The following is a 15,953-nucleotide window of genomic DNA, read 5'->3' on the forward strand; positions in this document are numbered from 1 at the left end:
TAAGCAGGAAATCAAAAAATTTCTTGAAACTAACAAAAATAATCACATATTATAGCAAAACCTGTGGGATACTGCAAATGCAATACTAAGAGGGAAGTTTATTGCAATAAACACTTATATCAAAAGGATAGGTTTCAAATAAACAACCTAACATTACACCTGAAAGAAACAGAAAAATGAGAACAAGCCAATCCCAAAATTAGTAGACAGAAACAAATAACTAAGATCAGAGCAAACTAAATGAAATAGACACCCAAAAAATGATACAAAAGGTAAATGAGACAAAAGTTGTTTTTTTGAGAAGATTAAAAAAAATAGACAAACCATTATCTAGACTAACAAACAAAAAAAAGGAGAGAATGCCCAAAACAAAAATCAGAAATGAAAAAAGAGGCATTACAACAGATACCACAGAAATGCAAAGAATCATTAGAGACTATTAGAAACAATTATATGCCAGAAAATTTGAAAACCTGGAGGAAACATATAAATTTCTGGACACATACAAACCACCAAGATTGAACACAGAAGAAACAAAAAATCTGAACAGAACAATAACAAGCAATGAGATTAAAATAGTAACCAGCAGTCTCCCAACAAAGAAAAGCCCAGGACCAGATGGCTTTACTGCTGAATTCTACCAACTCTTTAAAGAGGAATTAATGTCAATTCTCTTCAAATTATTCCAAAAAACTGAAACAAAGGCCACTCTCTCAAACTCTTTCTATAAGGCCAGCATCACCTTGATACCAAACAAAGGCACCAAAAAAAAGCAAACTACAAGCCCATATCTCTGATGAACATAGATGCAAAAATCCTCAACAAAATATTATCAATCAGAATGCAGCAACATATCAACAAAATTATATACCAAGATCAAGTGGGATTCATCCCAGGGAGGCAAGGATGGTTCAATATATATGTCAAAAAATGTGATATACCACATCAACAGAATCAAGGACAAAAACCATACAATTATCTCAATAGACACAGCAAAAGCATTTAACAAAATTCAACATCGCTTCATGGTAAAGGCTCTCAGAAAATAACATATAGGAGGAAAGCATCTCAACACAATAAAAGCCATATACAACAAACCCACTGCCAATATAATCCTGAAAAGCTTTCGGCTTTTCTCTTAAGAGCAGGAACAAGACAAGGATGCCCACTCTCACCATTCCTATTTAACATAGTATTGCAAGTGCTAGCCAGAACAATCAGACAAGAGAAATAAAGGATATCCAGATTGGAAAAGACAAAGCCAAACTGTCCCTGTTTGCAGATGACATGATCCTATATATAGAAAAACCTAAAGATTCTACAAAAAAAAGCTCTTAGAATTGATAAATAATTTCAGTAATGTCACAGGATACAAAATCAACACCCCAAAATCAGAAGTACTTTTATTCTCCCACAACAAACTAGCAGAAAAAGAAATGAAGAAAGGAATCCCATTTACGATAGTCAGCAAAAATAAAATAAAATACCTAGGAATCAATTTAACCAACAAGGTGAAACATCTCTGCAAGGAGAACTATGAATCACTTCTGGAAGAAATTATAGAAGACACAAAAAGGTGGAAAGACATTCCATTCACCTAGATTGGAAGAATGAACATTGTGAAAATGTCCATACAACCCAAAGTAATGTACAGATTCAATGCAATCCCCATCAAAATACCAATGACATTCTTCACAGAAATAGAACAAACAATCCTAACATTCATATTGAACAACAAAACATCCCAAATAGCCAAAGCAATCCTGAGCAAAAAAATAAATAAATAAATCCAGTTGAAATTATACTACACTATCTCACTTCAAATTATACTACATAGCTATAGTAATCAAAACAGCATGGTACTGGCATTAAAACAGACACTCAGACCAATGGAACAGAATAGAGAACCCATAAATCAACCCACAGACTTACAGACAACTGATCTTTGACAAAGCCAAGAGCATACCTTGGGGAAAAGACTGCCTCTTCAATAAATAGTGCTGGGAAAATTGGACATCCATATGCAAAAGAATGAATCTAGACCTGTACCTCTCGCCATATACCCAAATCAACTCAAAATGGATTAAAGACTTGAATATAAGACCTGAAACTATAAAATTACTTTTAAAAAAATGGGGAAACACTTCAGAGTGTTAGACTGGGCAAAGACTTTATGAGTAAGACCCTAAAAGCACAAGCAACAAAAGAAAAAATAAACAAATGGGATTACATCAAACTAAAAAACTTCAGCACAGCAAGGGAAACAATCAACAGAGAGAAAAGACAACCTACAGAAAGTGGGAAAATATTTCTAAACTGTACATCTGACATGGGATTAATATCCAGAATATACAAGGAACTCAAACAACTTTACAATAACAAAAACAAATAATCCAATTTAAAAATGGGTAAAGCAGCTGAATAGACATTTTTCAAAGGAAGACATATAAATCGTCAACAGGTACATGAAAAAATGCTCATCAGTAATCATCAGGGAAAAGTAAATCAAAACTGCATTGAGATATCATCTCATACCAGTTAGACTGGCTATTATCAAAAAGACTGAGAATAACAAATACTGGCGAGTATGTGGAAAAAAGAGAACCTTTATTCACTGTTGTTGGGACTGTAAATAGAGCAACCATTATGAAAAATAGTATGGAAGTTTCTCAGACAACTACAGATAGATCTACCATATGATCTAGCAATCCCACTCCTGGGTATATACCCAAAGGAATGGAAATCATTATGTTGAAGGGACACCCACACTCCCAAGTTCATCGCAGCTCTATTTACAATAGCCAAAGTATGGAACCAACCTACAAGTCCATCGGTGGATAAGGAAAATGTGGTATATATACACAATGGAATACTATTCAGAAAATGTGGTATATATACACAATGGAATACTATTCAGCCATAAAAAAAGAATGAAATTCTTCCATTTTCAGCAACATGGATGAGCTTGGTGAAAATGATGTTAAATGAAATAAGCCAGGCACAGAAAGAGAAATACCACATGTCCTCACTCATAAGTGGGAGGGAGGGAAGGAAGAAAGGAAGGAAGAAAGGAAGGAAAGAAGGAAAAGACCACAGTAATACATTGAACTTTCAGAAGGAGAGAACAGACCTATTTTTACCAGAAGTGGGAGAGGGGAAGGCCAGTTAGGGAGAAATTGGGTAATGGACAAAAAGAATAATTATAATTTGTAATAATAAACATGCTAATAATATTGATTTGACCATCATATATTATACACAAATACTGAGTCAACTCTGTACTCCATAAATATGTGTAACCAATTATGTTTCAATTAAAAAATAAATTTAAAAAAAAGAATTAAATGAGATAAAACATATAAGAACCTGGCATATGGATGCTGGTAAATAATAACTATGATAACAGTGATTATGGCTTTAATCATACTTCTCAAAAAGATATATTTTCCCAGTCAGGAAGCTCCAAAGGCTGGACTGTGGAGTTGGTGTTCCAACTCCAAAAGTCCAGATCCCAATAGGAGCGAGTCTTTTCCCCCAGCTTTCTCAAGGGATTTGCAAGGGCTGTCACCCAGGTGAGAACACCTGGCTCCTGGCTCTGTGGAAGAAGACCTTCTCACCTTTTCTCCTCATCACATAGGGATTAAGGCTCTCCACAGGATTTTTGGCTGGATCAAGGGACCTAGCAGGAACAGTATTGGCTTGTGATTCCAATCCTGTGCCTGTGGTTTTAAAACAAATCATGTTAATGGAATTGGGTACACAGGGCTACACCTTGCTCTCTGCCCCAGGGAGAATATTGAGTCGACTTTCTTTGTTAGGTGCTTTCTTGTTTGCTCTGAAATCGGCCTCCACCTATCTGAGGGGGACAACCCTCACCTCCCAGGAAAAAAAGCAAACAAATTCCACCCTCCAAACCAGACATACCTGAGCCTGGGCAGCCAGGGGGCAGAGCCCAGGCTCTGTTTGCTCACAGAGGCACCCCCCAACACACACCAGATTCCTTGGGTGTTTATGAAGATGCTTCACTCCACCAGATCACAGGCTAGTCCTTGGGGTGGGGAATGTCAATATTCCAAACCCAGAATGTAAATTAGAAGAGTTTCTGATAAGATTATTTAAGAGTTTAAAAATATGTCTGCTATGGTTTCTAGAGCCAGGAAAAGGGGAGGTGAGGTACCGAGAAAAGGATTAATGGACACAAAAGAGCTACCTAGGAAAAATAAGTTCTATTGATGAATAGTCGAGCCAGGTACCTATAATTAACAATAATTTACTGTATGTTATCAAATGGCTAGAAAAGAGGAGACCAAACATCCTCAGCACAAAGGAATGATTATGTTTTATAATGATGAATATGCTGATTATCTGACTTGAACATCACACTTTGTACATAGGTGCTGATACTCAACTCTGTACCCCACAAATATGTGGAATAAATTACTTTTCAATAAAAAGAAGCAAACAAAACTTCAACTTTTCCAAAAAAAAAAAAAGTGGTCATACATAATTTTGTATGCACTTGCCTCACTTAAACATTACATCATGAGCATTTTCCCATGTTCCATGTCCATCTTGTGGCTGTAACTTAATTTAATCCCTTATAACACTCACTTCCAATTTTTAATGTTAAAAATATGCTTATACATGTAAAAGTTTGAACCTGTATTATCCTATCACCATCAACAATAATTATTATTATTAACTAAAATAATACCTAATGATTAGCTTAAAATATGCCCACTTTACATGAGGTGATTGGCATATATTATCAGTTAATTCCACAAATACTGACGAAGTGGGCTTTATCTCCCATCTTGCAGAAGAGGAAGCGAAGGCATGAAGAGGCGCAATGGTTTGCTAGAGAGCACAGGGCTGGCGAATCCTGTACCAGGATTCAATCCAGGTGTGATCCCCCACCCCCCACTCTCATCACACCCCAGGACACCCCCCAGGCAAGAAGACTTTTTTCCTTCCCTTTTACCTGCATTCTCCCCCCATGTCTCCAACTGAGTTAGTTGAAATATTCTGGAATATTCTTTGTCAGTTGTTTTGTGGTTTTGTTTTATCATGTCATGCCTCCTGTGTTTCAAGAATCCGTTTTTCAGTCATATTATCAACAGTTGTTTAGATTCAGTTCTGTTTTACTCATTTTCAGCCATATTACCAACAATTGCTTAAATTCAATTCGGGTTTACTGGAGCCATTGTTTCTGAGATGCTTCACCTTCCTTTTCTGAATTCCTCCTTCTGAATCATGGTTTTTCACGTGGTGGAAGTATTTTGTGAGTAAGAACTATGTCAGTGAGGGCACATTGAAGGACCACACTTCCCTCAGTCCCCTCCCACAGGAAGGATGGTTGGGTTGGGTATAGAACTCTGAGACCACTCCTCTTCTCCTTGGATCTATTGTTCCATGTCTGCTACCATTTAGTTTTTTACAGAGACTCCCACACCAGCCGACATACAAGATCTGTTTATCTTTGGAATTCCTAAGAGTCTTTGTAAATATTTTCCCAGAATTTGGCAAGCATTTTTGACCTGATATCTTCAGTTCAAGGAAAACTTCATGTTTCTTTGATCCTTGCTTCACCCCTACCATTTCTGTTCTCTCTTCCTGGTGTCCTGTGACCTGAAAGAAAAGGTCTCCTACATGTGCCCTCATCATAAACACTTCCTTTCATCATTTCCATCTCTTCACCTCTTCCTGCTGGGGCTGCAACAATTCCTTGGATTACATCGAGCCACTAGTTTATTACATTAGATTTTAGCTCAGTGCCTTCTGCCATCTACTGCGTCCACTATTTCTTTTTGTCTCAAAAATCATAGTTTTATCTCCAATGATTCTTGAGCTCCAGTTGCTCATTTTATTTTAACAGTAAAAGCTCTTATTTCCTTGATACGATAGCTTCTGAAATTTTCCCGAGGAAAAAAAAATGTTAGAATTATTGAAGTTCCACACTGCCCTCTCAGCTCAGCTGCTGATCCTTGTCCTGTGTCTGGGGACTTTTATTGTCTGTACATATTGATAATTAAAAGCTCATGTTCATGAATTTTGGTCACTAGCATGGGCTCTCTCTGCAACCAGTTTAGTTTAAGTGGGAGTCTTTGGGAGAGAATAGAGAGAATGGGATGAGGGGCCAGGGTGGCCGACATGCTTCCCCTTGGGTATGGTGCAGAGGTGGGATGGAGGCCAGGTGGGGTGAAGGCTAAGAACCAACTCACACTCACAGGATGGTACTGCTATTCTGGGCCCAATGGGTGGCCATAGGGACTCAGGTCTGCAGGCAAAGGCTGGATAGTCTCTCTGTGGGGGGCACTCTGGTGGAATCATTGAGGTTCTCTGACTAGTTCTCCCACAACTGCTCCAGGTTGACCCACCCATCCTTCCAGCCTCTCTCCACTGGTGGGATTTTAGGGGTATCTCTGAAAGGCAGAGGGAAAGGCTAAGCAGCTCACTGCAGAGGCCAAGCATTTCACTGCTACCCAGAGGCCTCTTCCTCTGCCTTTCTCATCACAGCATCTTAAAGTGAACCATCCACTTCCCTTTGGGTCCCTGCTGTCTGCCAAGGGATCCACCAGACCAGATAGCTGCCCCCATCACTTAGCAGGCAGCCCACGGGGCAATCTGAGGTCAAATGCCACTGCTGGCTGCTCTACATATAGGGAGGATCCTGCCTGGTTGTTTGTCCCATGAGGTCCTTTGCCTTCCCCTCTTCCAACCCCCACCCTGAAGACCCACACTGGGCTGCCATACCCTGAGCTTGAGGAACCGGGTAGTGAGTGAGACTGTGTGTCCTGAGCTTAGAGGGGAGGACAGGTTCTTGAGCTGCTGCTGTTTCTCTCTCCAGTAGGAGATGGAACTGACCCAATTTAAATGGGACCAGCCAGGGGGTCTGAAATTGTGCTGAGCACAAGGATCTCCTGGGGAGGGTGTGAAAGTGCACGTGCCCAGCTGCCCCCACCTGCAGTCTGACTTGCATTTTCTCCAGCCTTTTCTTCCTCAGTTTTTTTCCTCCTTTGCTCCCTACTTCTTTCTATCTTTTACTTTTTTCCTCCCATAAACTCATAAATGCACACATATACTCCCATTCTTTAAATGGTCCCTGTCAAAAGAGACACTTTAGTAGGCACTACCTTGAATCCATCTTCCTCCAGACTTTCACTGGGGAAGAGATGAAGACTTTTAGAAAATGACCAAAATAAATACAGAACATTAAAGAAGACATTTGTGCATCAGAATGAGTCCATCTGTGGCCAGCAACCCATTTCAGACCTCGCCACTAAAAGACTCTTCTTTTCTGCTTGCATTAGCACTAATACTAATTAATTATGTGATTTAAGTTGCTGGATTTGGGAGAGTTGTGAATTCCAGAGGATGTCCAATGTCTAAAGAGGATTCCACTCTGGTATCTGTGGGATCATAATCAAATGACTCTCAGTCTCTATCTAGTAAGAGAATGGAAAGTTCTTGGTGCAATGGGAAGGTTTCTAACAGCACAGTTGTAGAGGAGATAAGAAAGAGGGCATTCAGACCATGCCCTAGAAACGAGGAAGAAGGAAGACAGTCGAGGTAGGCACCCCCAAGGTCACAGATAGACATAACCAAGGGGTCCCAGGCTTAAATCCCAAGACAACATTTTCAGGGGACATAAACTACTATTTGTTGAGTGACAACTATGCAACAAGTACTCCACATATGTTGCCTTATTTTACCAACTCTAGTGATAGTAAGATGTGCACCTCGGCACAAAAAAACATTCTTTTATGTATTACTGTGAAAAAGATGCTTGGTACCGTTAAACCATGATGCTATCTTATCTTTTAGAATCTGTGTTTTATATGTTTGAAAGAGGTTTTTAGCCCTACACAGACATTCCTGTATAAACGTAATATATAGGTGAAATCAATTGGTAATTATTCCTATAAGTTTTCACACTCAGGCTAACTCTTCCAAATCACTTTTGGACTCAGTCAGCAATATCCGTGTTTTTCCATGTGACATCATCCTCTGTGCCATTAAGATATCAGGTGATATAAAGCTTCCTAAGAGTGGTGTATTAGTTTCCTATTGCTGCTGTAACAAATTACCACAAACTTAGTGGCTTAGTGAATTTTATTATCTTATGCTTCTTTAGTTCAGAAGTCCCACGTGCGTCTTACTGGGCTAAATCAATCAGCAGGATTGCTTCCTTTCTGGTGGCTCTAGTGGACAGTCTGTTTTCTTGCCTTTACCAGTTTCTCGAGCTACCTGCTCTCCTTGGCTCATAGCCCCTCCTCCCCCTTCAAAGCCAGCAACGGTGAGTCCCCCTGATCGTTCTTCTGCAGTCACGGCTCCCTCTGACCACAGCTGGGAAAGTCTTTCTGATTTTAAGAATGCAAATGATTAGATTGGACCCATCTAGATAATCCAGCATCATTTCCCCATCTCAAGCCTCTTCATCTGATCACATCTTCAAAGTCTCTTTTGCCATATAAGGTAACTCATTTACTGGTTCTTGGGATTAGGACGTGGACATCTTTGGGGGACCATTATCCTGCTTATCACAAGCAGTTTCCTATGGTCTCTAGGACACCCCCAGCCCCTGACACCTTCTTTCAAGTGTTTATGCTGGGGCTTTCTTGACATTATCAGGTGTCAACAGAAAGTCTTTAGACAACCCCCAAGACTCATAGACCCTTCTCAAATGATACTTAAATCATTGGTAACTGAAAGGTCGAGAGAAGTGGTTTCCAATTATGGCACCAGGAATAACAACCAAATGTATGCCATCACTGCATCATGAATGTCTAGATTACAGGGAATGTGAGGCACTGTGGTGGTGGCTGTGTTCTGGCTTTGGAGTTGTTGAAATGTGAACAAATAGAATTGAGAGACCGTGATACAATCCCATCCTAACGAGGAGCCTGCTTAAGTGAGTGAGTTAAGCCTCACTGATAAACAACTCCGGGAGGCACCATTCATGCTGAATCTATGCGAACATGTCCTTGGGGGTGGACAGTAGACACATGAATAAGGAAACCAAGGCTCAGAGAGCAGAAGAAAGGTGCCTGGGACGCTTCAGTTGTCTGTAGCGAAATCGGAAGTTGATCCTAGGTCTCCAGGCTTAGATCCTATGTGCTTTCCACAGGCTGTCCCCACAGTCGTGGAAAGAGCAGGGCTGGTGGTGGCAAACATTTGAAACCTCCGTGATTTAACAGTCCACCTCTCTAGATAGAGCCTTGCCTCAGTGGGCCCCAGCTAATATAATATGATATTGATGCAACTTATGTGCTCCTGAAAGTGTGCATGGCTTTTTGTCAATAAACATTTATTTACAATGTATGAGAGAAGGCTGGTATTTAAAGGAAGTCTCCGGCAAATCATTACTTCTCTTCATCCCAAAATGTGCCTAATTGGTCACTTTAAGAAGGCAACACAGTTTAGGAAAAAGAACTTAGGCTTTCGAAGCTGACTGACTGGATTCAAATCCAGGTCATCATTTAAAAGTACATTGATTATCTAAGTGGCTTGTCTAAGTACGCTGTGATCTTAGACAAGCCACCAACTTGCTGTGCCTCAGTGTCCTCCCCAGTGACATAGGTAGGTGGTACCCACCTCAAGGTAGAAGAGGATGTGAAGCAATTAGGTCCCTTGGACATGGTAGGAGGTCAGTGCTCCTGCCCCCAATTTCCTTTTATAAATGGGGATGCTAGTATGTGCCACCTCTGCCTCCCACTGCTTGAAAAGCAGAATGAGGCAGGATTTGTGACACTTCTCCAAAAATGGAACAGCACCAGTACCATGAGACAGCAGGAATTCCTATTCAGGTACCTGTATACTGAGTGTTCCTGGCACAGGAGTGTCTCCTAAATGCTAAATATTCAGCTCTCCCTCTCCATGCCACCATCCGCATGGAATCTTGCAGGAGCTTCCTAATCGGTCTCCCTGTCTCCACCACCCCCAACTCTCCTCCACCTAGAAGCTAGAGTGGTGTTTCCAAAAAGGAAATGTATACAATCTGTCTCCCACTAAATTGTCATCTCAGATAGAAAAGGCTTTCCGGGTGTTATTTGCCCATGTGAACCTGACTCTAGCATGCCTGGCACAGAGGAGGCCTCAATGTACTCATATGTTTGCAAAATGAGTGATTACAGACATCATCTGAAGGACCACCTGGCCCAGCTCACCTTCTGTGCACGCCCTGTGCAGGTGGTGTTCCAGAAGCCTTCCCAGCTGGACATTCTGGGATCACCAGAAGGGTCATATCAAAGTGGTGGCCCCAGCCCCATGGTGAGGAACACAGACTCTGAACTCAGACCCAGGACTCTTAATGCTGCTCCCACCACTCACCAGTCAATTATCAACTTTCTGCCTCAGTTTTTCATCTATAAAATGGGAACAAAAATCATGCCTGCTGATAGGGTTGTTATTAGGATTAAATAGTTCACTGAGAATACTGCCTGGTATGTTCCTCACCAATTCATATTATTTTGAAATGAAACTCATTTCATCCATAAATATAACAGCATGTGTCTCCATTTGATAAGAAAGAACTCAAACACACACACAACACCATTGTTACACCTAAAAATACTAACAATATTCCATAACGTCATCCAACCAGTGTTCAAATTTCTCTGTCTCACAAATAACTCTGTCATATTGTTCAAATCAGGATTCATATAAGGTCCATATATTGCAGTTAATTAATAGAGGTATGGGGAATCTTGATCTATAGCAGGGGTGGCAAAATTTCACTGAAAAGGGTTAGATAGTAAATATTTGTGGTTCATACAGTCTCTGTTGCAACTACTTAAACAAATAGGTATGGTTGTGTTTCAATAAAATTTTATTTACAAATATAGGCAGCTGACCAGATTGAGCCCCCAGAAGGTAGTTTGCCAACCTGTGATGTACAGGTTTGGTCAGATTTAGGTCTGATTTTTTTGGCAAGAACATGTCCCCCGTAACAAATAGCATTGTGGATTTCCATCCGAAGGCATAGAATGTTGGGTAGAGTGTCTCTCTCTCCTTCTCTCTCTCTCTCTCTATCTCTCTCTCTCTCTCTGTGACATTATACCTAGATGTAATGCCTAGATCCAGTAACTCATTAGGGACTGCAAAATTGCAATATTCTAATTCTATTGTTCCTTCTTCATTTATTAGCTGCAATACTTCTATAAAGAGAAACTTGTCTTCATCAATTATTTGGTATACTGAGGTATTGTTTGTACAGGAAAGTCAAGATAATAAATGCTTGATTCTTTTCCTTTCTTTGCCAGCTTTTAAAAATAATGAGTTGGATTCCTTAGCATTTTTCAAAGATAATCAATGTACTTTTAAAAAGAACATTATGAGCAAATAGATTTCAACATAATTGAAGTCTTTTGAGCCACTGCAGTTACTGCTTTTAACTTTGTTCAAATTGTCCTGGTTTTGTCCCAGCTTATGACAGGACCTCAGCACTCTTTAATAATATCCTCACTTTCTGGTGTAATGGGATGTTTTAGGGCCACTTTACTCAGTTTATGAAAGCAGCCTCCTCCAAGGAGCCCTGGTTTCCTCTAGGAGGAAGTGGTATTAAAAACTCTTATTTGAGTACAGTGGCCTACATATCCACAGGCTCTGCATCCACAGATTTAACCAACCATGGACCAAAAATATTAGGGGAAAAAAAGAATGAAAACTAACAATACAACAATAAAAATAATACAAAGAAAAAATACAATATTACAACTATTTACACAGTATTTACATTGTATTAGGTATAATAAGTACTGTAATCTAGAGATGATTTGAAGTCTATGGGAGAATGTGCATAGGTTATATGCAAATACTATACCATTATACATAAGGGACTTGAGCATCCAAGAATTTTGCTATCCATGGCGGTCCTGGGGCCAATCCCAGAGGATACTGAGGGACAACTGTACTAGGGATGCTCATTGTTTCTAGAACTTTTCAATAGACACAGCAAAGAATTTTTTTTTTAAATTATAAAAGACCTCAGGAATGCATACTGAAATTGCCAAATCAATTCAGGACCACAAGGCTCCTGAACCTCTTCAATCTGTATCTCATTTCTCCCATGCTCAAATTCCTGTTTCACCTGGGGAGCTTTAAAAACTAGTGATTCTGGAACCCCACCCCAAACCAACTAAATGGGAACCTCTAGGGAGAGGCACAGGTAAGATCTCCTCTGTGATTCTAAGGGACATGAACTCACAGGAATAGCACGTAGTCACCACTGTGGAATGCTGCAGAGGAGCTGAATAAGAATAAAGATTGAGAAATATCTACATAGCCTGTCAATTTGTGGGTAGAATTTTGAGGGTTAGGAGTGAGTGAAGGAGGAGAAAATTGAGATAAGGAATGTAAATAACACTTTCAAGAAGTATGACCATAAACGGAAGGAGATATGGGGCAGTAAGATCAAGGGGTAAGATCAAGTAAGGTTTAAAAAAGAAGAGAAGTTGGAACTTCAGTATGTTTACAAGTTGCAGAGAAGGATCCCCAAGGCAGGCAGAAAATGGAGTTTCAGAAGAAAGAAGAGATGAATTGATAAGCTTCCACCAGGCTGCAGGTGACTGGCGTCCTCTTGCAAAGTCAGGGAGGTGCTGGGATAGACAAAGAGGAAAGATGCGCCTTCATCTAATCTGCAAAGTAAAGAGCGAGGACCAGATCTTATCTGACCTTTCCGTCCCAGTTGTTGACACAGCGCTTGATACATAGGACTCATTTTATGCTGAAAATGACTAAGACACTATGAAGGATAGTACACAACAGCCATTCGCAAAGAGGAGTTCTGGCCCTTTCAGGGGGTCCTTTAGCTCAAAACTATTTTCAGATAATACAAAATGTTATTTGCCCTTTTCACTCTCATTTTCTCATGCCTGTTGGATAGAATTTTCCAGAGGCTTCAGGATGTGTGAAAGCCTATCAGACTAAAAGCAGAAGCCAATGGGAGGATTCAGCTGTCTTCTGTTAAGCCAGACATTAAAAGAGATTTACAAACATGTACAATAATGCCACTCTTCTCACTGAGACTTTTCTGAAAAATATCGTTTTTATTAAAATGTTATTTGTATTACTTTGTAATAAGTTTGTTACTGTTTTTTTAAGCAAATTTTACTTATTTGTTAAAATTTCTCAGTTTTAATTCCTAATTTGGTAAATATTGATATGTATGAGTCACATCAACAAAAGTTCTTTGGGGTCCTCAATAATTTTTAGGAGTGTAAAGGGATCCCAAGACCAGAAAGTTTGAGAAGTGCTGCTGTAAAAGGAACTGGGAGCTAGGAGTAGGAGCTAGCGAACACCAGTGGAGCTCACCCACTTCAGCACTTCCGGTTGAGAGCCACGCTCTCCTCCAAGGAGTGCTTGGTTGGTCCCTTGGGCTGGGAGTGAGACCGTTCCTCACCCTCCACTGTCCAGGGACATGCTCAATGACCATGTTCATTCTTTCCAAGGTGTGAGGGACCACCTAATGGTAGGGCTTTGTTTTTTTGTTTTTTTTTTTTCCTTTTTGTCTTTTTTTGTGACCGGCAACGGATCGCAACCCTTGGTGTTGCGCCCGCACCTCGCTCAGCCAGTGAGCGGCCGGTCTGTACGTGGGATCCGAACCCTCGGCGGGAGCGCCGCTGCACTCCCAAGTGGCGCACCGTAGCAGTGCGCCACCGGGCCGGCCCAGGGCTTTGGTTTTTCTGAGAGAACCATGGAAGTCTGTGGCTGAAAATGGAGGTTCTTCCAGGGGCAGTGAGGAGCAGGGGGAGGAGGCAGGTGGGGAGGGGTGCAGGCCAGTGTGAAGAAGACTTGGGGGTACTGTCAGGGAGCCTGGGTCTCATCTTCCCTTCCCTCTCTCCTGCATTACTCAGCAATACTGTGGGAAGGAGATTCTTTCCTGGGGAAGTGTTTCAAGGCTGATGAAGGCTGACATAAAAAAAAAAAAAAAAACCCAACATCCCAGGAGAGGACGGTCACGTATTACTTCACTTCAAACCCCTGGAAGGTAAAATAACTGCTTCCCAAATCCAGCCAGCCCCAGAGTCCCAAGTAGGGATCAAGAGCTCTGAGAGCATTCATAAAACTAGAGACAACCGAGGAGACAGTCACCAAACGCCATCACTTTGGCTTGCGTTACTTTGACAGGACAGCTCCATCACCCATTAATACTGCATGCATCCCTGGTCCCTGCATCCTCATGCATCTGTTTACCCACAAACCTGAACCATCTCTTTTAAAATGAAAGGCTCAGGAATACTCACATTAGGTAGAGTCAGGAGTTTCAAGTAAAAACCTTAATTAGAGTTGATTTTTTTAAAAATGTCCCTTATGGTTTTAATTATTAGAGAGAGCAAATGTCTCTCATAATTAACTTATACATCACATAGCCCCTATATTAATGCCCTTAATAAATTCCATGTGCTCTTTGCCAGGGTTATATTCTTCTGAGAGCTGTCTGAATGTCTTTTGAACCCCTCAAGACTGGACACCGAGGAATATAAATAATCATTTCTTTTAAAACTACACTTCCTCTACAACCTTAAATTTGAAATGTGAATATAATAATGTAATAGCTCTGGAATAATTATGCAGATTTAAGGGGAATATCAATTTGTGTTATATCAAGGGACCCAACTTTCTTTGTGTGGCTGGGGATTTGTTAAAGCTGGGGATTTGTTAAAACTGTGTTAAAGTTTGGGGAAAATGTGATTTACAGTTAAAGTCATCTAAAAATCAATACAGCTGAAGATATCTGACATAAGGGACCCTTGCAGAGCCAGAAGTAATTCTAGAACTGCAAAGACAGGAATAAAAGTCAAATCTTGAGTAGAAGTAGCTGGAAGTTGCAGTGAGAAGGAAAGCTTGGCTTCTATGTCCCCACTGTTTGCGATGGGCTTTCTTGTTTTTCAAAACAGCCAACATAATTCAGCGGGAGGAGGTGAAAAGATTTTTCTACTCCTTGTTGCAGTAGAAATCGATGGACTTAAGCTAGTGTAATCGTCCCTCCTGCGTTTCGTACCTGAAATAAAATAACCCTAATGGCTTGCATTACTGAACGCATTTCTGCGGTCCTGTGTCTATGGCTAAACAAGAATTAATTAGATAGTCCGCAGAGAGCAGACGGGGAGGGGCAGGATGGCAACGGGGTGGACTCGGCGCCCTGATTTCGTTTCCTGATACCAACTTACTAGATGCACCGACGGGACCCCCGGGGGAGGAGAGCGCGCAGCTCTTCGCACCGTCTTGTCTGCATTACGGACAAGCGTGGGGCCAAGCCCAGGCTCCAGCCAGCTGCGCGCATCGCCTCCCCAGCGGGTGACGGAGGGCACGAGAGGGGAGAACCGAGGCTCGGGCCCCCCATGTCCCCCTGGATTTCTAGGGAAAATTCTCCAAAGCTCTCGCGTCCTAGCCTGCCTCCCCCAACCCTTAACCCTCCCAGCCTCCCCACCCGGGCCTCTTCAAAATCACTCGGGGACCGCCGTGGGGACGAAGGAGGATGGGCAAGAATGGGCTGGGGGTCAGCTCACGGGAAATGCCTCGACGAGCGCCAGACCCGGGTGGGCTGCAGGGAGGCCAGAGACGTCCTGGCGCGGGGAGGCGCAGGCTCGTCCACTCGCTGCGGGGCTCGCGGCTCTTCGGGGATCCGCTACTCTCCTCTCGGCTGCCCCAGTCACCTCCGCCAGCCCCCGCCGCTGCGGGGCGAGGGGACACCCGCGGGTCCCCTAGCGCGCGGGGCCAGGGGCTACTTCGGGCCCTCGCTGCCCCTTTAAGGGTTCCCGAAACTTTCCCCCTCCAGAGGAGCCTCGTCACATCCGTTGGCAGCGGCCACCGGGGCGCGTTCCGAGGAAATTCGGGACTCGAGTTTCCCGGGGTAGAGGCGCGGCCCGAGGCAAGAGCGGCTGGGCAGGGCGGGCGCAGGTGGACCCCGGCCGTCCCCGCGCCCCGCGTTGACTTTGGCCGCGGGGGAGGGG

The sequence above is a fragment of the Galeopterus variegatus genome, unplaced genomic scaffold (genome assembly GCF_000696425.1).
Source record: "Galeopterus variegatus unplaced genomic scaffold, G_variegatus-3.0.2 Scaffold668, whole genome shotgun sequence".
NCBI classification, from domain to species: domain Eukaryota; kingdom Metazoa; phylum Chordata; class Mammalia; order Dermoptera; family Cynocephalidae; genus Galeopterus; species Galeopterus variegatus.